The sequence below is a fragment of the Hyperolius riggenbachi genome, chromosome 11 (assembly GCF_040937935.1).
Source record: "Hyperolius riggenbachi isolate aHypRig1 chromosome 11, aHypRig1.pri, whole genome shotgun sequence".
In the NCBI taxonomy this organism is placed as follows: Eukaryota; Metazoa; Chordata; class Amphibia; order Anura; family Hyperoliidae; genus Hyperolius; species Hyperolius riggenbachi.
This window is the reverse complement of record NC_090656.1, coordinates 135,768,942-135,794,134: the sequence shown is the minus strand read 5'-3', so window position 1 is coordinate 135,794,134 and position 25,193 is coordinate 135,768,942. Positions and strand designations below refer to the sequence as shown.

The following is a 25,193-nucleotide window of genomic DNA, read 5'->3' as shown; positions in this document are numbered from 1 at the left end:
AGTGATGTCATTGGTTGATTGCCGGAGTTGGGCTTTATGTAGTGACTTCATTGGTTGAGTGCCGGAGTTGGGCTTTATGTAGTGACTTCATTGGTTGAGTGCCGGAGTTGGGCTTTATGTAGTGACTTCATTGGTTGAGTGCCGGAGTTGGGCTTTATGTAGTGACTTCATTGGTTGAGTGCCGGAGTTGGGCTTTATGTAGTGACTTCATTGGTTGAGTGCCGGAGTTGGGCTTTATGTAGTGACTTCATTGGTTGAGTGCCGGAGTTGGGCTTTATGTAGTGACTTCATTGGTTGAGTGCCGGAGTTGGGCTTTATGTAGTGACTTCATTGGTTGAGTGCCGGAGTTGGGCTTTATGTAGTGACTTCATTGGTTGAGTGCCGGAGTTGGGCTTTATGTAGTGACTTCATTGGTTGAGTGCCGGAGTTGGGCTTTATGTAGTGACTTCATTGGTTGAGTGCCGGAGTTGGGCTTTATGTAGTGACTTCATTGGTTGAGTGCCGGAGTTGGGCTTTATGTAGTGACTTCATTGGTTGAGTGCCGGAGTTGGGCTTTATGTAGTGACTTCATTGGTTGAGTGCCGGAGTTGGGCTTTATGTAGTGACTTCATTGGTTGAGTGCCGGAGTTTGGCTTTACGTAGTGACATCATTGGCTGAGCACTGGATTTGGGCTTTACATAGTGACATCATTAGCTGAGCTCTGGAGTTGGGCTTTACTTAGTGATGTCATTGGTTGAGTGCCAGATTTGGGCTTTATATAGTGACATCATTGGCTGAGCTCTGGAGTTGGTCTTTACGTTGTGACACCATTGGCCAAGCTCTGGAGTTGGGATTTACATAGTGACACACTGACATCATTGGCTGAGCTCTGGAGTTGGAATTTACGTAGTGATAATCATTGGCTGAGCTATGGAGTCGGGCTTTGTGTAGTGACATCATTGGTTGAGTGCCAGAGTTGGGCTTTACGTAGTGTAGTCAGTGCCAGATTTGGGCTTTATGTAGCGCTGGGACTGGGCTTTATGTAGTGATGCAGTTGGGTGAGCGCTGGGGTTGGGCTTTACATAGTGTCGCCTTTGGTTGAGTGCTGGGTTGGACTTTACGTGGTGACGCAACTTGTTGGGCACCCAGGAAACTAGCATCTTTTAAAATATGCCCGTCGTGGCAGGTTCCATTTTGTTATCACAGAATTTCTAATATTAAAATTTTGTTAATAGACTTGCTGTAAGCATATGATACGTGCTCACACCTTTTTAAAAGTCAGAATAAGGTTAAGGCCTCTTTCACAGTGGGACGTTAAAGTCGCACATTATAAAAATTTATAACACAGACTAACTCACAGCAATACAAAGTCTGTGCGACATTCACAGTGCACACGTTGCGTTGTGTGTAACGTGTAGCAATATTTAGAAAGTGCTGCATGCTGTGCATTTAGCAATACATTTGCTGCGTTGTGTGTTGCACATGCTCAGTAATGTTTTTTTTTTTTATGTTAAATGTAACGCATGCACGTTTTTCGTTCCATCAGTATGCAATGAAAACGGCGCAGCAAGAGACACATAACACAGTGCAAAATAACATCCAATTTCTTAACCTACATGCGCTGCGTTAGGGGCACGTTGTGCGACTTTAACGTCGCATCAAACGCAACGTCCCACTGTGAAAGAGGCCTTAGATCCACACAGTATGGATGCCCTGGATATTTCCCCTTTTTTACTTGTGTAATCAGTTGGATAAACAGGAGTCCCTGTTACTTTTTTTTTAACACCTAGAATGATTAATTGGTTGGCACCATTGTGCTAGAAACACTGTGTAATAGCTTTGTAATATGTTTTATTGTAAGTAAAACAATATGTGAGAAAACTGGAATGGTTTTAGCCAGTTATCCTTGCAACGTATGGAACTGAATAGAAGAGATTGCTTGTTTTGCTGTAAAGGTGAAATTTTGCTTTTTAATGTGTTTTTGCAGTAGAAAAAGGTTTGCAAGTTGTTTTTCTTGTGGTGCAGCTGAGAAAATGGCTGATATACGGTAAGTGAAAGACATGGAACAAATGACTGAATGACAATCATCTCCGCTTTCACTTTCATAATATGTCTTATGGTGCAACAGAAAGGGCTTATGTAACTGATTTGTTACTAAACATCAGCTGTCCTTTCTATAAAGGCCATAACAAGGCAAATAAACTAATACAGAGCTAAGCTAGTGCTGACTAGTCATGGTATCTGGAACTACTGACTAGAGGTGGTATCTGGAACTGCTTACTAGAAATGGTATCCGGAACTGCTTACTAGAGATTGTATCCGGAACTGCTGACTAGAAATGGTATCCGGAACTGCTTACTAGAGATGGTATCCGGAACTGCTTACTAGAGATTGTATCTGGAACTGCTGACTAGAAATGGTATCCGGAACTGCTTACTAGAAATGGAATCATGAACTGCTGACTAGAGATGGTATCCGGAGCTGCTGACTAGAGATGGTATCCGGAGCTGCTGACTAGAGATGGTATCCGGAGCTGCTGACTAGAGATGGTATCCGGAGCTGCTGACTAGAGATGGTATCCGGAGCTGCTGACTAGAGATGGTATCTGGAGCTGCTGACTAGAGATGGTATCTGGAGCTGCTGACTAGAGATGGTATCTGGAGCTGCTGACTAGAGATGGTATCTGGAGCTGCTGACTAGAGATGGTATCTAGAGCTGCTGACTAGAGATGGTATCTAGAGCTGCTAGAGCTGCTGACTAGAGATGGTATCTAGAGCTGCTGACTAGAGATGGTATCTAGAGCTGCTGACTAGAGATGGTATCTAGAGCTGCTGACTAGAGATGGTATCTAGAGCTGCTGACTAGAGATGGTATCTGGAGCTGCTGACTAGAGATGGTATCCGGAGCTGCTGACTAGAGATGGTATCCGGAGCTGCTGACTAGAGATGGTATCCGGAGCTGCTGACTAGAGATGGTATCCGGAGCTGCTGACTAGAGATGGTGTCCGGAGCTGCTGACCAGTGATGCTCAAATCCGATCCGGGAGACATCCGGATAGTTGCTATCCGGATATCTCCCAGTAAACCTGTGCGGGGTGGGGGTCAAGCTTACCTGTCTGCTGTCTTCTTCGTCCGTCCCTCGGTGCCTCCCATGATGCGGTCCAAGCGGCGGTTACGTGATTACAAAAACTTCCTCCGTCCGGGTTGAAGGAGGAAGTGTTTGTAATTACGTGACGCGCGTGGAGTGCATCGTGGGAGGCACTAAGGGACGGACGAAGAAGATGTCAGACATGTAAGATTGACCACCCCCACCTCGCACGGGTTTACTGGGAGATATGTGGATAGCAACTATCCGGATGACTAGAAATTGCATCCCTAACCATTGACTACAGATCAGGGCTGTGGAGTCAAAGTCGAGGAGTCGGAGCAATTTTTGGGCACCTGGAGTTGGGAAAAAATGCTCCGACTCCTAATGAATTTAAACTGTAATTAAAATAGAAAATATGATAAAATGTTCTATTTCTCAGATAATAGTCATCATAAATTATATATACAGTAATGGCTGTGCTTAGCCAACAAAAATGAAATAAACCAATCAAAAATAGTTACTTGTGCTGCTTTAATAAAGCAGTCCCCGTATTTTTAAAGTCAGGTATACATATCTGATTGTGACTGTATATATGAGTGAATGAGTGATGGCTAACCTTGGCACTCCAGCTGTGACAAAACTACAAATCCCATCACACCTCTGCTTACCTGAGTTATGCTTAGAGCTGTCAGAGTACTGCAATGCCTCATGGGACTTGTAGTTCCGCCACAGCTGGAGTGCCAGGGTTAGCCATCACTGGTATATATGATGTGTACACAGGAATCTTTTATATATACTAAACAGCATATATGCTGTAAGAATAAAGCCTGATGTGTAGCTGTGTCACTAATAGAGAGGGTTAATGAGATGCAAATAATTCTGCGTTGATCTGGTTTATGCAAATTTATGCACTCCTTCTGCTCATGAGATCAATTAATTTGATATGTTGTTAAAATTTGGTTTGGTGAGTACGAATTAAAGGGTACCTGAGACCGATAAAAAAGAAAAGTTTTATACATGCCTGGGGCTTCCTCCAGTCCCCATCAGGCTAATTAGTCCCTCGCTGTCCTCTTCCACCACCTTCATCTTCTGCTATGAGTCCCGGTGGTAATTCAGCCAGTCAGCGCAGTCCGGCCGCGTGCCACTTCCACGCTCTGTACAGGTGTAGTACATACCTGGCGGCGGAGTGTGTGCATGCGCACTGCGCCCGACTGGCTCAAGTGCCTGGACCCATAGCAGAAGATCCAGATGGCGGAGGAGGACAGCGATGGACTAATTAGCCTGAAGGAGGCTGGAGGAAGCCCCAGGTATGTATAAAACTTTAAATTTCATCTGTCTCACAGGATTTCTTTGTTACACAGTAGTACTATACTCTACATATGCACTCTCCACAGAGAGGGAATCCACTGAGAATGTTGTGCACATTGAACACAGAGGTGTTGTCTGTCACCCATAAACCTGGTTCAGATTGTACATGAAGAACGTATAATAGAGGAAGAATCCCCTCATTCCCCTGCAGAGTACCTGCACATCACTCTTACATGAACCCACAGTTACATTGCCTGGGACCTGATCCATGTTCAGATTGTACATGAAGAACGTATAATAGAGGAAGAATCCCCTCATTCCCCTGCAGAGTACCTGCACATCACTCTTACATGTACCCACACTTACATTGCCTAGGGCCTGATAGATGTTCTTTGTTCCTGTCTGTACCTTCTACAAGTACTCTTACCAAGGACTAGTTTTAGGCCTTGTTCACATCTATGCAGCGCAGATGGCGGTGCGATCGGAACGCAGCGCGTAAGATCGCACGCCATCTGCGCTGCTACCCGCTGCACTGCTGATCCTATCCATTGACAGTGAATGGGTCAGCTCTGCGCTTGTGGGCAGAATGCATGCAGCAGTATGCAAGCGCATCGTAGCACATCGTACTGCTGCATGGCGCATTTGATGTGAACGGCAGAAGGGCTGTCTATTCCCTTCTGCCTTTCTTGCATATTACCACATCATACACGCTTCCAAATGCGCACGGAAGCGCGTATGATGTGAACGGGGCCTAAGTCTATGACTAAAAGTATTAGAGGCAGAAGATCAGCTGGATAGCCAAGTAACTGGTATTGTTTAAAAGGGAATAAATATGGCACTCTACAAATCCCCCTCAGTTCAGTTGTCTTTTAAAATTCCTAAGCGTTGGCAGTTAAGAGATGCATGTTATGTTACATACTTTCAATCAACAAGATTGTAATATGCAAATCAGAGCAGTCAAGGAGGTGGAGTATTTTGGTACTGACTCCACCGCCCTGCTAGAGATGGTATCCCTAACCACTGACTAGAGATGGTATCCCAAACTATTTACCAGAGATGATATCTCTAACTACTGGCTAGAGATGCGGTGTTCTCCCCAGGCTCTTTTATACGGCTGTTCCACCCAGCTAATTTTGGGGAGCACCCGGCTGTCATCAGCTTGCCTCCTCACCCTCCTATGACGTAAACAGTCATGCCCGGCACTTCATTCCCCCGTCGCGCCCCAGCTGCCTACTTTTTCATGCCACCCGGCTGGAACATATTTCTGGGGAGAACATTGGAGATGGTATCCCAAACTTCACTAGAGATGGTGGGCCTGATGAACTAACTAGTGGTAATATTGCTAGCGCATGGCAATGTTACCATTACTACCAGCGGTGTGTACCGTGAGTTATGCTATTAGTGCGATTATTAGTAACCCTTGTTACCGTAGCCACGTTCGAGCTGCTCAGGTACTTTAGCTAATAGCGCAACCTGCGGTGCACACTGCCAGTAGTCATGGTAATATTGCTGTGCGATGTCTGTGCATGGCAATATTGCTGCACTTTTATGCATCAATGTTAAGTCTCATACACATGCCTGACTAAAGTCAGCTGAGGTGGCCGAGAACTACTGCCTCTGCTGCCTATCTTTCGTCCCTCCACCTTTCCGCAGAGCAACAAAATGCATCGCCAGCTACACAGCTGACAAGCATCTGAGCAGCCGGGCGCTTGCTAACCACACAGGTTGTGGTAAGGCAGCCACAGCATTGAGTCACATCTGAACATGGCCGTGATCAGATGCTTCATGACGCTTTTTTTTGTTTTGTTTTTTTTTGCCACCACGTAATCGCCTTACCAAATGGCTGCATCATTTTGCAGCTGAAAGGAGCTTTGTCGATGGAAGGCTGGACTGCCTAATCAGCGTGCAGTTCAGCCTCCTGTGTGAAAGAGGCCTAAAGCCTTGTAAACTAGCTTTAGTACGGCATCCCCAGATCCGGCCCTATGCATCGCTGAGTGATTAGGACTAGAGGATTGCCTTGGGCAGACGCAGGCTAACCCTATCGTTCACTTAGTCACCCAGCTGTTGCTCTGTATCGTATCTTCATCCGCAGCACCTTTGTGCCTTTGCTCCCTACAAAGCAAGAGCATGTACTTGTACAGAACTCGGCGCTGGTCTGTCACCTGAAGGATCAAATTGAAATCCCTGCTGGTGACAGAAATTGTGCTTGTGTACACACCTTAAAGTGAACCTTTAGTCAGAAAAAAAAATGAGTTTTACTCACCTGGGGCTTCTACTAGCCCGCTGCAGCAGTCCTGTGCCCTCGCAGCCACTCACTAATCCTCTGGTCCCCCGCTGCCAGCTAGTTTCGTATTTTGCTGACAGGCCCGTCAGGACTGGCCACGCGTAGCTTTTTCTGCATTCCCGACTGTAATTAGCGCTATTGCGGGCCGCAATGCATACAAAAATACGCGTTGCCGCATATCTATGCGTTCGTAATGCGGCAACACGTATTTTTGTACGCGTTGCCCGCAATAGCGCTAATTACAGTCGGGAATGCGGAAAAAGCTACGCATGGCCAGTCCTGACGGGCCTGTCGGCAAAAACGAAACTAGCTGGCAGGGGGGGACCAGAGGATTAGTGAGTGGCTGCGAGGGCACAGGACTGCTGCAGGGGGCTGGTAGAAGCCCCAGGTGAGTAAAACTCATTTTTTTTTCTGACTTAAGTGTCTCTTTAAGTAGAGAGGGTGAGGCCTACTCTTTACTCAGTACCTAACAGCCGCTACTGAGTTAGAGATGGGTCAGTTGGATGCCAGTTTTGTGATGCACATGTAAATAATTACAAATTGGCCCAATTGCTAACTGCATACAAGTTGAAATCGCTAGCATCTAATTGACTATCTGTAGCACTGAGCTAGGACTGCGAGCATCTAGGATTAGGAACCTTTTTGGCTGAGGGAGCCATAAACGCCACATATTTTAAAATGTATTTTCCTGAGAGCCATACAATATGTTTCCAACTGGGACAGTGCTCATTATCAGCAGAGGGCTGTTCCTGTTCCTATGGTGATGTGTATACAGCTGATCCGCCAGGCAGCGGAAGTGTCAGACACGTCTTCTGCTTCTCTTGGGTTTCAGCAACATTAGCAATTTCCCTGAGAGCCAGACAGGAGAAATACTGACTAACAGCTTGTGCAATTTCCTAGCTTACTTGGGGGTTGATTCACTTTGTAGGACGAGATCCCTGCACTTTGGCCCAATAGGCTGCCTGTCAAGTGACAGGCAGCCTATTGGGTCAATCAAAGTGCGGGGATCTCATCCTACAAAGTCACTGGCCCTGACATGGTCCAGTATAGGACAGTTGGAGCAGCTGTCAGTTTTGAGGGGAGTATGAGTAAGTTAGTAGTGCATGCTATAGCAGTAGCGGGCATACTTTGAAATTTTTACTTGCGCTGACACACTAAGCTGCGCTGCTTGAGCAGTGTAGCTTAGTGAATCAACCCCTACTGATTTGTCTGTGAGCCAGATGCAGCCTTCAAAAGAGCCACATCTGGCTCCAGAGCTATAGGTTCCCTACCCCTGATCTAGTCTGTGAGCCCCTGGAACACAGAAAACTGAGCCAGTGATTGCTTTAGTTTTCTGTGTCCCTGGCACTCATAGACTTGGACTGCAGATTTATATGATTGTCACTTAACATTAGTATATGGGAGCAAGAACTGATGGCTGTGCTCAAGGCTAGTGATGGTCAACAGCTGCATCAATTTGCATACAGTTTACATGAATTTGGAGTAATTAGCAACTCGCTGGTCACCCCTACTCCTGGCTTCAGAATTAGTGCAGAGGGCATTATGGAGGTGCCCTACTGTCTGGTGGCCCCACCCACACCTTCCACATGATGTGTGAAATAACGTCATTAACCATATAGTAGTGGTAATCTTTATACACATGCTAGATGGCTCTGATCTGGGCGTAAAGTCACCTGTTCCTGGAATCTAGCGCATGTACAGTTTTCGCCCTCAGCACAATCAACCTTGCTTATCATCTCGGCCGAGTGCAGGCCAAGGGCACAGTTCTCCTGCTCACCCTGCCCGGTCCATCATGCACAGCGCCGTCTCTCTCCCCACCTTGCATAGCAACAGAACGCATTGGTAGCCTGCAGGCTAGCGACACATCTACAGCCTCAGCCCCCCACCATCGCTTGAGAGATCAAGTGCCGGGCAACAGTCCTCATAAGTATGGCCTTTAAACACCTCAATCCTCACTGTGCCATCCAGGAGGATAGACAAAAGCTGACCGATACAACCTTACTGTGAAATCATTTTATTTTGGGGGTTGAATGAAATTCCACTTTTGAGAGAAAGAAAGAGACCATTCCCTCGAGATCACCTATGTGTATTTATTTATAAAGGAACCTGTGCCTAAATGTAAACTGCTTAATGGTACAAAAGGAAAATATTATACTTATGAATAATTAAAATGGCTATTTTAACATTCCTTATGTTAGCAGCATCCAAGATTGACAAGCCTCAGTTTATGCTCTCTGCACTGACTACTAGAGATGGCCTCTTGAGTTCCAAGTAATTCCGGATTGCATGTAAATTGTACGCACCTTGGAATTCTCGGGAAGTGCATCTGATTGGCAGACTTCCAATCTACGTACAATCTTTATGAAATGTGCATGCAAGATGGGTTCATTTGCATTATTAACCATCTCTGTTAATTACTTATGTGTCAAGATGCTGATCTGCATAAACATACAATCTGATAACATCAGATACAACTCTGATGTAGCTCTTCATTATATAAGTAAGTTGATGGGTTATGTTATCGTATAGCCTCAATATGAGAGATTCGGACTGTGGATATAATAGTTATGAACAAAAAATCCAAATACATTTTCTAAAGCAATTGCACTAGTCCAGTTATCTGCAAACTAAACTTGGCTCTCCAGCTGTTAAGGAACTACAAGTCCCACAATGCATTGCGGGAGTCTGACAGCCACAGTCATGATTCATAAAGGCAAATGCATTGTGGGACTTGTAGTTCCTTAAAGGGAAGGTCCAAGCAAAATAAAAAAATGAGTTTTACTTACCTGGGGCTTCTACCAGCCCCATGCAGCCATTCTGTGCCCTCGTAGTCACTCACTGATGCTCCAGTCCCCCGCTGGCAGCTTGCCGACCTCGGAGGTCGGCGGACCGCATTGCGTACATTTTTACGCATTCCCACTACTGCAGGAACATTAACACATACATTTTTACGCATTACTGGTTCAATGCGTAAAAATGTACGCATTGAACCAGTAACGCGTAAAAATGTATGTGTTAATGTTCTTGCACTAGCGGGAATGCGTAAAAAAGCACGCAATGCGGTCCGCCGACCTCCGAGGTCGGAAAGCTGCCAGCGGGGGACTGGAGCAGCAGTGAGTGACTACGAGGGCACAGAATGGCTGCATGGGGCTGGTAGAAGCAGAACTAGCTGGCGGCGGGGGACTGGAGCAGCAGTGAGTGACCACGAGGGCACAGGATGGCTGCATGGGGCTGGTAGAAGCCCCAGGTAAGTGAAACTCATTTTTTTATTGTGCTTGGACATTCCCTTTAACAGCTGGAGGGCCAAGTTTGCAGATCACTGCACTACTCAATCACATAAAAGGCTCAGTCACACTGCTGCCAGACCTTTTTCCAGATCGGATGGCAGTGGACCAACAGATGTGTGGCAATGATCTCATGCTTTCCTGTGGGTCCATTTGCAAAGTCCATTTTCACCAGATTGGAGTTTGCTCATTGAAATACTGCAACAGACATCCCCTACCTGTATTATTTTTACAATGTGTGAATGGGTTGCCATATATCTTATATGCTTTGCCAAACTGTGTGAAGACCTCATTAGGCAACTGGAGCTGTTACAGCACATCAGAGAGCATCAGCTACCTGGGGCACTCTGGATGGGTCCATCATTGTGTGAACCAAACTCATATGATTGTTGAATGAGATGGCCACAATCAACATTCACGCATTCGCTATAAATCTGTACAGTGTGAGATTTGTTAAAGGGAACCTGAAGTCAAAGGTATATGGAGGCTGCCATATTTCTTTCTTTTTAAACAATACCAGTTGCCTGGCAGCCCTGCTGATCTATTTGGCTGCTGTAGTGTCTCTATCACACCAGAAACAAGCATGCTTGTTCAGGGTCTTAACCATTTCACGACTGCTGGTACGTATATTTACGCCCCTGAAAACTTAACTTAACAAACAGCGGCGTAGATACATGTACTACTTTATTCACCTCGCCGTATTTATTTACCTCGTTATATACATCTCACTGCAGGTCCCTTTAACAAATCCCTCACTTGTGAATGGGAACAGCTTTTTCCTAAACCCGATCACAGTGCCTGTGATGAATGAAAGTTTAAAAAAAACCAACAGAAAAAAATACACCTTTACTTCCAAATGAAATATTATCCCCATACATTGTTCTAGGGACACAGTTTAAACATTGCAATAACCAGGACAAATTGGCAAATAAAGCATGTGAGTTTTATTTATCATAGCACATTTTATTTTAAAACTATAAAGGCTGAAAACTAAGAAATATATTTTATTTCTTTTCTTATTCCCTTTAAAATGCATATAAAATAAAATAATTCTTAGCAAAAAGTACCACCCAAAGACAGCCTAATTTTGGTGACTAAAACAATATATAGATAATTTCAATGTGATAACTAACAAAAAAGTTATTGGCGAATGAATGGGAGGAGCGTGATGTGAAAATTGATCTGGTTTTTAAGGGGGAAAAAACTGTAGTTGAAGTATTAGATGCAGAGGATCTGCAGGATAGCCAGGCAACTGGTGTTGCTTACAATGAAATATATGGCAGCCTCCATATTCCTCTTTCTTCAGGTGCCCTTTAATTTGGAATCTATACACCTTTTATATGTTGTACATGAGTGGTTTAATGCATACATTCCTAAAGGTGTTACTGTACTTTCTGTGCACCTTGGCATGCAACACATCACATAAAATGAGGCTTTGTACACACGCCAGATCAGGCATAGGCAAATTACAGCCTGCGGGCATTGTTCTCTTCCTTGTCCCTCCTGCCCCTCCATGCGCCACACGTAACACTTTGGGTCAGTCACATACTGTCATTTACATGGTGGGGGACTGCTTAATACTGGGGATGAAACAAGCAGCAATACTGCTCACTACTTCCTCACATACTAGCAATGCCTGGCCATTACTCCACACAGCAATACAGGAATAATGCAAGAGCCAAAACAGATGAGGCACAGCTGATGCATTTCAAACACTAAGGGTTTAGCCATAGCTCACTATATACAATCTGCAGTTCAAATGTGTGGAGAGGCTATACTGGGGGCGCATTTGCTGTTTTTGGAGGGGAGCAGGCTAATACTGGGGGCATATCTGGCTATGGGGAGGTGAGCTGGCCAGTACTGGGGACACATCTGGCTATGGGGAGGGGAGCTGGCCAATACCGGGAGCATATCTTGCTATGGGGAGGGGTGCTGGCTAACACTGGGAGCACGTCTGGCTATGGGGAGGGGAGCTGTCAAATACCGTCGGCATATCTGGCTATGGGGTTGGGAGCTGGCCAATACTGGGGGCACCCCTGGCTATGAGGGGAGCTGGCCAATACTGGGGACACATCAGCTATAGGGAGGGGAGCTGCCTAACACTGGGGGCACATCTGGCTATGGGGAGGGGAGCTGTCCAATACTGGGGGCAAGCTTGGCTATGAGGAGGGGAGCTGACCAATACTGGGGGCATATCTGGCTATGGGGTTGGGAGCTGGCCAATACTGGGGGCACGCCTGGCTATGAGGGGAGCTGGCCAATACTGGGGACACATCGGCTATGGGGAGGGGAGCTGGCTAACGCTGGGGGCACATCTGGCTATGGGGAGGGGAGCTGTCCAATACTGGGGGCAAGCCTGGCTATGAGGAGGGGAGCTGACCAATACTGGGGACACATCAGCTATGGGGAGGAGAGCTGGCCAATACTGGGGACACATCAGCTATGGGAAGGAGAGCTGGCCAATACTGGGGGCACATCTGGCTATGGGGAGAGGAGCTGGCCAGTACAGGGGGCATATCTGGCTATGGGGAGTGGAGCTGGCTAATACTTGGGGCACGCCTGGCTATGAGGGGAGCTGGCCAATACTGGGGGCACATCTGGCTATGGTAGAGGTGGCTAATACTTGGGGGCACATCTGGCTGTTTATACTGTGGAAGGAACTATACTGGAAAGAGAGATGATACGCAAGCCAATCATATTTTTCTGGTTTCTAAGGTAAAAGTGGGTACCTTGGCTTATGTGTGGATCAGCTTCTATGCGAGTATATATGATACCCGCTGACAAAACTAAATCCTGATGACCAAAAGCAGTTTTTTTAGGTCTGCTATCCATGAAGTGAAGGAAGTTGTAAATTCACCTTCATTCCTGTTGTCATCTCAGTATAGCAATTGTAGCCATGTTAACAAGCAATGCTTCCTGTTTTAGGAAAAAGTGAATTAGATCAGGCCCAATATTTAAGTGAGGGAATCATTTTTCATATTCGGTTTAAAATCACTTTTGCTTTTTTGAGTATTTTCTTGCTCGCTGATTGATTAAAAGGCATTTTATTTATAATGTAAAAATATCACCTAGGAGAAAACTTAGGAGAAAAAGTAAATTGGATCAAGCACATTGTTTCATGCAGTAAAAGTGGCCACTAACGATCCAATTTCTAACGAAAAATCATTCGAGCGATCAGATAATTCTGATTGGAAGTGAAAATCGTAATAAATCGTTCACTACACCATCAACACACCAATCTTTGCTTTCTATCTCTCACCACCACAAAAAATCTAAATTTTGGTTTGACGAAAATCTAATCGGACGACTGTCTCTATAATTGATTGTACCCATCAATGGATATTATTTACAACCAATCCAATCAGAACTATCTGATCGATCAAAGAATTTTCGCAAGAAATTGCACCGTTAGTGGCCACCTTAGTGGTGACCACTAAAGATACAATCTTTTTCATCCAATCTTACAACTTTCTATGTAATATAAGGGACTACCTAAATTATCCATTCAATATATTCACTCAATGTACTCTTCTACTACATAGATTTGGTAAAATTAGATGAAAAAGATTGGATCATTAGTGGCCAACTTAAGATGGTACTTCAGGGGTATTGGAGACACCAAAAGTACACCAAACATAATACTGTTACCAGAGAAACCAAAGGAATGAACTTTGCTGGCTCCAAGATTAGATGGGAAAATATTTTACAGTAGCAATACATTACAAGATGGCTCATTTAGAACTGATATTTTATAACTTTATCTTAAAGGGAACCTAAACTGAGAAGGACATGGTTGAACTCGATGGACGTATGTCTTTTTCAACCAAAATAACCATGTAACATGTATTTTTCCTTTTAAAATAATACCAGTTGCCTGACTCTCCTGCTGATCCTATGTCTCAAATACTTTCAGCCACAGCCCCTGATTAAGCATGCAGATCAGGTGCTCTGACTGAAGTCAGACTGGATTAGCTGCATGCTTGTTTCAGGTGTGTGATTCAGCCACTATTGATGCAAAGAGATCAGCAGGACTAACAGGCAACTGGTATTGTTTAAAAGGAAACATCCATATCCGTCTCAGTTTAGGTTCCCTTTAAATCGAGTAACGGGTCAGTTTGCCATTTAGACTAGTTCTCTTTTCCTGGCAAACTTGGCTATAGAGTAGACAGAAGGATGTTTGCTCACTAATGTGTATAAGCAGTCAGGAAAGAAAGCAGAACCGCTCCCAATATCTAACATAACAATATGTTACTAATAGTTTGTTACTATTGCCAGACTAACTCCTGAAGGCGGTAAACATCAGTAATGTACTTGATATTACACAGTTTCTTCACATACTACATGCATATGATTTTGCTGTAGTGAAATGCTGTATTTAACGGAATATATTACAAGTAAAGTTTATTAGTGTATTGTGGTTTATATGGCTGAAATCTGATCCTGTCATATTGTTTTGATATGGAGTTTGAAATCGAATTCAACTACTAATATAAGAACAAGGAACACCAAGAGCCCCAATAGTGTAATATGTACTGGTAAATGGTTACTAGATAGAGTAAATAATAATACTCACAAACCAGGGTTACCATTAGGCAACCACTGTAAAGGCAGGTGGGGAGATTTTCCTGACCCCACTCAGGAATAAGAAGTAGCTCTGTATAGATGAGAAAAAGGGGTTCAACCCTCCACCCAGGGTGGACTCAATATTACGCAGGAGAACAGAGGCGCCAAGAGGATAAAAGGAAGCTAATTGAGCTTAAAAACCAAATTCTTGGTAAATAGAGGAGGTGGACTTACCTCCTCCAAGTAGACACACAACGACCGTAGTGAAGACAGTCAATATATTTTATTTATGAACTCCAAATATGCAACACGTTTCGCAGGTTTGATCCCGCTTCATCAGGCAATAACAACGGAGCAATAGCATATGTGGTCAGTAGAAGAACCAGGCACCTCTGTGTGAGGTGCCTGGCTCTTCTACTGACCACATACTGTATGCTATTGCTCCGTTGTTATTGCCTGATGAAGAGGGATCAAACCTGCGAAACGTGTTGCATATTTGGAGTTCATAAATAAAATATCTGACTATGGGGAGGGAGGATGCTTACTGGGGGCACATCTGACTATGGGGCGGGGGTGCGTACTGGGGCACATATGACTATGAGTAGGAGAGCTTTCTACTGGGGTTAAATCTGACTATGAGGAGGAGAGCTTTCTACTGGGGTTACATCTGACTATGAGGAGGGGTGCGTTCTACTGAGGGAACATCTGACTATGGGGAGGGAAGCCGTCCACCTGCGGCACGATGGTGAGGGTGCTGTCTTTTTTTTTCAGACTACATAGTAGAGGGCTGACTTCAATAAATAGGGTTGTTGCAGAAGCAATAGTTAGATAAAATGTGCAGATCAAAAGGACTAATATGACAAGTGAATTTGCTATTCCTCCCCCCTCCCGCCCAAAAGAAACACCTGGCAGCACCTCCTCCCAAAATATTCGTAATCTGGAAGCGTCCACCCCCCCCCCCCATACCCAAATACACATAATCTGGCAGCGTCTCCCCCAAAATGCATATAATCTGCCTACGTGTACTGCGCATGAAACAGAACAGCACATGTGCAGCAGTACACTCCATCTGCGTCTGTATTGTTCATCTTCCTTGTTTAATTTTCATTGTTAAATAGGAAAACAAATTCAGTCTCCATATTCCTATCAGTTCAGGGGTGCTTTAAAGTAAATGTGAAGTGAACATGGAGAAAAAACTGAGATGTGTGCTCTATCCAGGTTCACTAGACTATATACTGGATGCCTAATTGTCTGTTGACTAATTAAAATGGCATAGCATTTGCAAATAGCATCTACTTGCCAGAATATGCAGGGTCTAAAACTAACTCACTCCGGTCCCTGCAGGAGTTTGCTCACGCAAAATCTATTGCATCTCAACAGGGGTGCCACGTGTAGGCCTCCTATGGCCCCAGGAAATGGCAGGCAGCAGCGACATCCTGGATGAGGGGGGGGAGGGGGAGCAGAGAAAAGCAGACAGCCCATCCCCAGGCCTGGCCGGAGCTCGGGACCATCCATGCTGCCCCCAAAGGAAAGACTACTTACCATTTGCATATTGTCCTCTGACAGGCCCCCCAAGTGCTGCCACCACTGGGGGTACCATTCACCCCCCCCCCCCAAACACACACACACACACACACACACACACACACACACACACACACACACACACACACACACACACACACACACACACACACACACACACACACCTCTGCTCCCAAAAGGGGAAAGAATTGCAACTGCACATGGAGAAAAAAAACAAAGATGTGTTCACTATCCAGGGTGATCTCCATGTGTAAATATGAAGCGAGTTACAAAAAAAGGCAGATTCTTACCTATAGATAGCAAATGCTCTGGATCCTATAGAGCCTTCCCCATCTTGCACTCCTCTTTCCAGCGTCAAATACTAGTCAAGCACGTGTCCGTGAGCCCTTGGGATGCTTCAGAAGGCCTTGTGTCCCCAAGAGCTTCCGATGACAGACGACCCTGTACTGCGCATTAGGCTTGAACGATAAATCAAATTTAAACCCATTTCGGAATCGTCAAAGTGGCGATTTCCACAATGACGTCATTTCTGCATGGGGACGTTTGAAGAAGCGGCTTCAAACTTCCCTCAAGTCCCGGCGCATGTGGCTCGCAGCATCGGCAGTGTTGGACATACCTTCTGCATGCGTCCAACGTTGTCTGTCCTCTCTGGCTGTCTGCCGGCTCTTGTGCACGGCATTCTTCCTAGTTCCTGTATGTCACATGACATACAGGAAGTATGCTATGCATTAGAGCCTGCAGGAGGAGAAGTGGATAGATGCGCATCGATGGACTCGTGCTGGAAGGTTTGTCCAGCACTGCTGCAGCTCGGGGGACAGAGGGGGCACAGAGAGAGACACAGAGGGGGCACAGAGAGAGACACAAGGGGCACAAAGAGACACAGAGGGGACTCGGAGAGAAAAAAGTGGCACAGAGACACACAGGGGGGGGGGGGGGGGGGCGCACATAGAGAGACAAAGGGGCACAGAGAGAGACACAGGGGGGGACACAGAGGGAGCACAGAGAGAGACACTAGGGGCACAAAGAGACACAGGGGACACAGAGAAAAAAGGGGCACAGAGACACACAGAGGGGGGGGGGGGGCGCACAGAGAGAGACAAAGGGGCACAGAGAGAGACACGGGGGGGGGCACAGCTAGAGACACAGAGGGAGCACAGAGAGAGACACTAGGGGCACAAAGAGACTCAGAGGGGACACAGACAAAGGGGGGGGGCACAGAGAGGGACACAGATAAAGAGGGCACACAGAAACACAGAGGGTGCAAAAAGAGATGGGGACAGAGGGGGAACAAACCTTGATGTGAAGGAAATCGTGAATCGAATCAAAATCGCAATTTTGGACAGAATCGCTTAATTCAATTTTTTTCCTAAAATAGTTCAGGCCTACTGCGCATGCGTGATAGCGTGCACTCAGCACAGAACCACCCGTCTTCAGAAGTTCTCGGTGACGGGAGTGTTTCCGAAGCCTCCCAAGGCATCAAATTTAAATGCGGAGACAGAGCTGGAACGAGGAGAACAAGTGGGGACTGGAAAAGCTCTATAGGATCCAGGGCCTTCCCTGTCCATAGGTAAGTATCTGCCTTTTTGGTTTTAACTCGCTTCACATTTACTTTAACTGTGGATCTATATAAAAATGTAAACTTTTGTTGAATGTCCTGTTGATCTGAGTCCGTGTTACTAAAGCCCTAGCATGCTATGCAACTACTATAGAACTAAATGTGTAATCATTTATTTATGCCTTTGATGATTTTGTTATAAGGTCATTTTACATCTATCTTGGAAATATTGTTATTTACATTAACTAATTAATTAAATGCATGCTTCTGCATGAGCTTCATCAACAAACTTATTTTATCACATGGGTTTGTTAAGGAGAAATGTAAATATTTGTCATAGAAGTGGGCATAGTAATCTGCGCTGTCCTGAGTATTTCCAAGAAATGTATGTCATACTTCTGAAAGGCCGCTTGAGTGAGCTCCAGGAAATCCCCAGCTGTCACTCCAAATCCACAATTCAGGGGACAGAATGTGCTGCCGACAGGCTTCCTTGTGGACTGCAGATCCCTCAGGTTCCCCTGGAAACTCTGTTACAGTAACTGCATTTGAAGAATTATTGCTGTGCAGTATGTAAAGATCACTAGCAGGTGTCTTTTATAGGGAAGATTTGTTTATGAAATACAGGTTGTTACATCTAGAAAAAAGAAGCCCTCTAATTCTTATTTAGAAGACGCTGATATTGCATGCAGGTTTTGTTGGCATAGGGTGAGGAGCGTGTGCAACTAGACCCTGAAATGAACTCAACAACGATGAAGGTGAACAGTAGTCAGTTTTTTAAATAAACTGGGCAATGAAGATCATGGCAATGCACTGCAATCCGTGTAGGTGCATATTCACTAGCATGGAATTGTGCATGAGCGTCTGTTCATTTCTGTTTAAAAAAAAAACAAGTACTAGTGAAAATGAATTGTGATTAAAATCAGGTTTTATTCTTCAAAAGTATTTTTCTTTTGCATTTTACAATTGCCAAAAATAAATAATGGATAGTTTATTACGCTGAGGTTAGGTTTATCGCTTGTATTACGTTCTGAAAATAAAATGTCAGCGCAGGCATAGAGACGAAAATGAATAAGAAATTTTCTTTGCCATTTGGGTGAGCTGTGTATCTCATGGCTGGCGCCCTCCATCATAGAAACGCCATAGCATGGAAATACTATAAGTGTGGAAGTGAGTTCCACACTTGTTGAAGAAAATTGCCACTGAGACAAAACTTTGTACTAAATGCCTTTTAGACGTCCATGGCAAAGGAATATGGGGACACAAAAATGTTTATAGCTGTCAAGCAGGTAGAAATAGTTTAATATTTACGTGGACCCAAATCAAAATACATAAAAAAAAGTTTAACTTGCCTGGGGCTTCTACCAGCCCACTGCAGACAGCCTGTGCCTGCACCATCCTGGAATGATCCTCTTGTCCCCAGCCGCTGCTTAGTTTAAGTTTTACTGACTGGCCAGTCGTCCAAAGCATCGGTGAGGCCCTGGCCACGTACATCCTCTCATCGCCGGGAGAGTTCTGCACAGGCCCAGTACTCGGAAATCTCATATTGCACCTTCTGGCGATGCGAGGACATGTGCGACCAAGGTCGTGCAGGTGCAGTGACCATCGACTGGCCAGTCGGTGTAAACCAAAACTAAGCTGCGACGGGGGACTCGAGGATCGTTACAGGATGGCGCGGGCACAGGAAGTCTGCAGGGAGCTGGTAGAAACCCCAGGTAAGTGAAACTCTAAATGCAATATATTGTATAATGACATAATGCTGCTGTCAGATATAATACCCCACAGTAGGCTCAATATTGAGCCCAACAGGGGGAGAACCCGGGTTCAGTATACAACATAGTGTGATGCAAGACCAATAAACAACACCTGTGCAATAAAATCTTAAAGAATAAACACATGAATACATATTACATATATGAAAATAAAGTGCACAATTGCTATCCAGATATACAGTATTAATAGGGATAGGATGCCTGGTAGAAGATTGAGGCAAAGGCAAGGTCAATCTCAGCAGCACAACAGAGAACAAGGAATCCCCTCAGAGGACAAGGTCCCACTAGTTCCGCGAGCGTCACCCCGCTTTATCAAGGAGAGAGGAGGCAACTGTTGGGGACAACAACGGGGCGATTTTCAGCAGTGATGCATTGTGGGAGGCCTCATATGCTCTCTCAAACCTGAATAATCTCAAATCTCTGTTTGACTTACAGGAACTGAGTCTGAAGAAGGCTTATTAACTGAAAGCATACTCTTTTTCTTTTAAAGGACAACTGAAGTGAGAGGAACATGGAGGCAGCCATATTTATTCCCTTTTAAACAATACCAGTTGCTGGGCTGTCCTGCTGATCCTCTGCCTCTAATACTTTTAGCCATAGACCCTGAACAAGTATGCAGCAGATCTGGTGTTTCTGACATTGTCAGATCCCATGTATACACTACATCAGGGGCAAAACCTATTTATATTGGTGTATTAAAGGACAACTGTAGTGCGAGGGATACAGAGGCTGCCATATTTATTTCCTTTTAGGTAATACTAATTTCCTGGCTATCCTGCTCATCCTCTGCCTCTAATACTTTTAGCCATAGACCCTGAACAAGCATACAGCAGATCATGTGGTGAGTCAGGTGACGGGGAGTCCCTTCACAAAGGGAGTGGAGATCCCTTGGCCTGTAGAGTAAGGGGAGACCAGGAGCCCAATTGTGCAGTATCGTTCGGTCCAATATAAACAAAGAATGTTGTGAGCTTAAAAACAAGAAGAGAATCGAGAGCCCAATGTGGTGCAGTATTGTCAGGTAAAATGAGGAGTTCAATACAATTTTATGTGTATATACTCACAAACAGGGGTTACCCATAGGCAACCACTTTAAATGCATGTGGGGAGCATTAGAACCTGACCCCACTCAGGTTAAAGAGACACTGAAGCGAAAAAAAAAATTATGATATTATGATTTGTATGTGTAGTACAGCTAAGAAATAAAACATTAAGATCAGATACATCAGTCTAATTGTTTCTAGTACAGGAAGAGTTAAGAAACTCCAATTGTTATCTCATGCAAAAAAGCTATTCATTTCTATGACTTTCAAAAGCCTTGGAGAGAGCTGTCTTCTGACTTTTATTATCTCAACTGTTTACTTTTTCTCTGCCAGAGGAGAGGTCATTAGTTCACAGACTGCTCTGAAAGAATCACTTTGAATGCTGAGTATTGTGTAATCTGCAGATATTAGAGAATGATGCAATGTTAGAAAAAACACCATATACCTGAAAATAAAAATATGAGAATATTTTTTTTGCTGCTAATCTTCTAGTAATTATTCATAGTACACAACCAATTCATTATATTATATTTTTTTTTTTTCGCTTCAGTGTCTCTTTAAGAAGTCGCTCTCTGTAGATAGTAGATGGGGATGTATCCCTCCACCCAGGGTGGACTAGATCAGCAAAAACTCGGTATACAGAGGCGCCAGAGTAGAGTAAAACGTTTTAAAAAACGCTTAAAAGCAGAGGGGGATGTTAGGGTGGACTTACCTTCCTCTTACAAAAAAAAGAAAACTCACTCGAGTCTCGATAAAAATTCAACTCCACAAATGTGACACAGAGGCGCTCAAACCTATTACTTGACCCACTGAGTTGTGCTCCCATTTTTGCCTGAGGAAGCAGGGTCACGCCCACGAAACGCGTTGCATTTGTGGAGTTGAATAAATTATGTCGATTCTGTTTTATCGAGACTCGAGTGAGTTTTCTTTTTTGTAAGAGGGAGGTAAGTCCACCCTAACATCCCCCTCTGCTTTTAAACGGTTTTTAAAACGTTTTACTCTACTATGGCGCCTCTGTATACCGAGTTTTTACAGAATATTGTGAGCAGTAAATACTCACAAAGAAGGGTTGCATTCCTGCAACCACCGTATGTGCCTGCGGAAATAAAGCCGTTCCCGCTTGGTATCCCGGATCCTGTGGGAACTGGGCGGTCACTCTCCTCCTCTGATCTTTTAGCACTTGTAGGAAAAGTCAACAAGTGGTGAGGGATGAAGACTTCACATAGAGGTGTAGGTAACAACGGGACTAGGCATGTTGGGGAGGTTCCCAATATATGTGGATAGATAATGCATAGATAATATGAAAAGAGGTATCTTACCTCAAATTAAGACAACCGTTAGATAGAAAAAAGGAGTATTATATCAAACGGTTATACTGTAGACAACGTGTTTCACGGGTCCCAGCCCGCTTCCTCAGGTCTATACAAACAGATAACCTTATCTCTAAGCCGTGTGGTGCATGGGCGCCTTAATAAAACCTGTTGCGCCCATGGTCTACAGTATAACCATTTGATAGAATAAAGACTCCTTTTTTTCTGTCTATGTGAGTCTTCATTTGAGGTAAGATACCTCTTTTTATATTATCTATGCATTATATGCCCTATCCACCCTCCCACATATATTGGGCGCCTCCCCAACACTCCTAGTCCCGATGCAGCAGATCAGGTGTTTCTGACATTATTGTCATATCTGACAAGATTAGCTGAATGCTTGTTTCTGGTGTGATTTAAACAATACTGCAGCCAAATAGATCCACAGGACTGCCAGGCAACTGGTATTGTTTAAAAGGAAATAAATATGGCAACCTCCAGATTCTTCTCACTTCAGGTTCCCTTTAACCACTTTCCAACCACAGGTTTTTTCCCCTTAAAGTACTCCTGAAGTCATATAAATGACCTGTCAGAAAAAGAACATAACTGCATTACTCACCTACTCAGGATGTCCCTCGCCGTCATATCGGGCACTCCAGGTCCCCTGTTCTGCTGTAATTTAATTTTCTAACATGGGCATGGGTCAACAGCAACAGTGCGCGTCCCATTATGAGCGCTGCATACTATTAAGGTAACTATGTATGTACTTTTTTTATTTTATTTTTTCAAATGGTGTTTTTTTTGTTTTTGTTTTTTTTTGTTTTTTGTTTTTACAAGTATTTTATTTTGGTAACTATAGTGTAGGGGTGTAAGGGGTTAAAATTGTAAACATGTATGATAATATATCATGTATGTATAAATCAAGATATATATATATATATATATATATATATATATATATATATATATATATATATATATATATATATATATATATATATATATATATATATATATATATATATATATATATATATATATATATATATATATATATATATATATATATATATATATATATATATATATATATATATATATATATATACTAATTCCCTGCTGTGTTGAGATCGGTCCTGACAAGCCACAATGATAGTGTGTGTGTTTACACACCTAAGAGCTGTACCTGGTGGAGTAAAGGTAGCCATACACTGGTCGATTTGCCATCAGATTCGACCAACAGATAGATCCCTCTCTGATCGAATCTGATCAGAGAGGGATCGTATGGCTGCCTTTGCTGCAAACAGATTGTGAACCGATTTCAGCCTGAAACCGTTCACAATCTGTTGTGGTGGTGGTGCTGCCGCCGCCGCTCACCCCCGCCCGCATGCCCGCATTCATTACCTGCCCCGCCGGCATGACTGCCCCGGGTCACGGCTGCTCCGTCTCCGCTCCGGTCCCCAGGTCCGGCATGCTTTACTTCTTCCTGCCCGGCAGGAAGTTTAAACAGTAGAGCGCCCTCTACTGTTTGAACTTCCTGCCGGGCAGGAGGAACTGAAGCATGCCGGAGACCAGAGCGGAGATGGAGCAGCGGTGACCGGGGGCAGTCGCGCCGGCGGAGCAGGTAATGTATTGCAGCTCTATTGCGTCGGTCGTCGGGCACGCGCTCTCTACCCGCGGGCGATCGACGGTAATTTTCCGCACGGAGTGATTGTCGGGATCGGATGAAATGGATCGAAATTCGGCGTGTAGCGCGAACGATTGGCAGCAGATTCGATCCCAGTGATCGAATTTGCTGTCGAAACGGCGGCAAATCGGGCCAGTGTATGGCCAGCTTAAATGTTTGAAATTGCTCTATTGCCGTGATCTCATTGGCGGCTGGTCTTTTTCTCATCAGGAACATTCCTTTCAAGTAAATATAAATACAAAATAAATAAATGAATGAATGAATCTCCTAGTGCTGCACCGAAAATTCTCATGTCAAGAAGCATAAGGATGCTTTTCCACTAGGAAGCGTGATCGCATGCAAAATCACGCTGTGATACGATAGTGCAACCTACATTTTCCATTCACCGTGATTGCATTGTAAACCGTTGGGAACAGAGTGGGATCGCATCACAAATAGTGCAAGCTGAGGATTACAATTTGGGAAAAATGTAAACGTGCTAATGTAAAATGAGCACCACAATTGACAAGTAAATCATGATGGTGTTGCGATCAGAAAAAAACATCCGCAATCTGCTTTTTGTAACTGATCACAGTAAGTGGAAAAGGGCCCCTAGGGCAGGATCATACAAGCCACCCAGTGGATCTACTGCTTCACCCGTCAGATGTACTTGCTCCAATACAGTGCTGGATCCCTAAAGCACTACTCAGACACCAAAGTTCTAAATGAACAAATTGCTCCACACTTGCATATGAAAAAATGGTAATTTACACCCCAGGAGAGGGTTGTGGTAGGTTTCTGGGAGCGTGGGAGTATAGTAATTTGCACTAGCTTAATTTTTGGGATAGGTGAAATAGTAATTAACTCTTTTGGGGGTAGGTGTGTAGATTAGGGGGTAACATAGTAATTTGAGCATGAGTGGTTATGTTATGTTAGGTTTTGGGTGAATGTTAAGGTTTTTTTTGTTTTTTTTTTTGTATTATAAGCAACAGAGGGAATTGAGCTAGGTTAATGATTTTTGGCAAATGCTGAGGGTATGCTGCAAGGAAACAGTGACTGTTCGCACCGAAAATATGTGGTGCTAAGCTGTCAGAAAGGTACACTATAAAGATGTGGTTTAATGGGTGGATCTAGATCTGATTCAGTATCTGCAGAGCTAGGTCAAGCAGCAAGCTATATGTAAGGAAGTGTGTTGTTTTCACAGATTGATCACCATGGCAGATGACTTTGCTTAAGAGTGTGCTGTAAAACTGGTTTAATATGCAGATCCTCATCAAGAAGACTCGTCACTTCTTAAATTCCCCACGTTATAGGTGTAGTAGCATGACTGCATAGCTCTGTGGTGACTGGAAGTAAAACTATACATTTGTCACACACCATTCAGCTTACATTGTTTATGTATTTCTAATTATATATACACTATAAAGGTGAACTTCAGCCAAAATTAATATTTCATTTCTGGGTGGCACCATTCGATTAAAAGAAACCTGTCATGATAGGAATGAGGCTGCTGAGATATCTATTCTCAGGTAAATTGCCTCTAAAGGTGCATACACAGGCATGAAGAATGTCGCCTGCAGGGATCAGGACTTCTTGGGGGACAGTTTTGGTCCGAGTGCTGTACTATTGGGGAGCTGTGGGGGATGTGGCACTTAACAGAGCACTGCCAGAAGGAGGAGTAAGGAGGAAGACCATGTTCTCAGCTGAGGCAATCTTGCAGTCTTGAATTTCTCAGCAATGCTTTGTGCACATCCTAGATTCTTGGTACAGAAAGCCCTAATCAGCCGCCTCAGCCGATATACT

General features: G+C 44.3%; 1 protein-coding gene across 1 annotated transcript in view; it reads left to right on the top strand.

Moving 5' to 3' along the window:
- Window positions 1-25,193, top strand: part of ATG2A (autophagy related 2A) — a 179,470-nt gene that overhangs the window by 6,255 nt on the left and 148,022 nt on the right. The gene's annotated exons all lie outside the window — the stretch shown is intronic.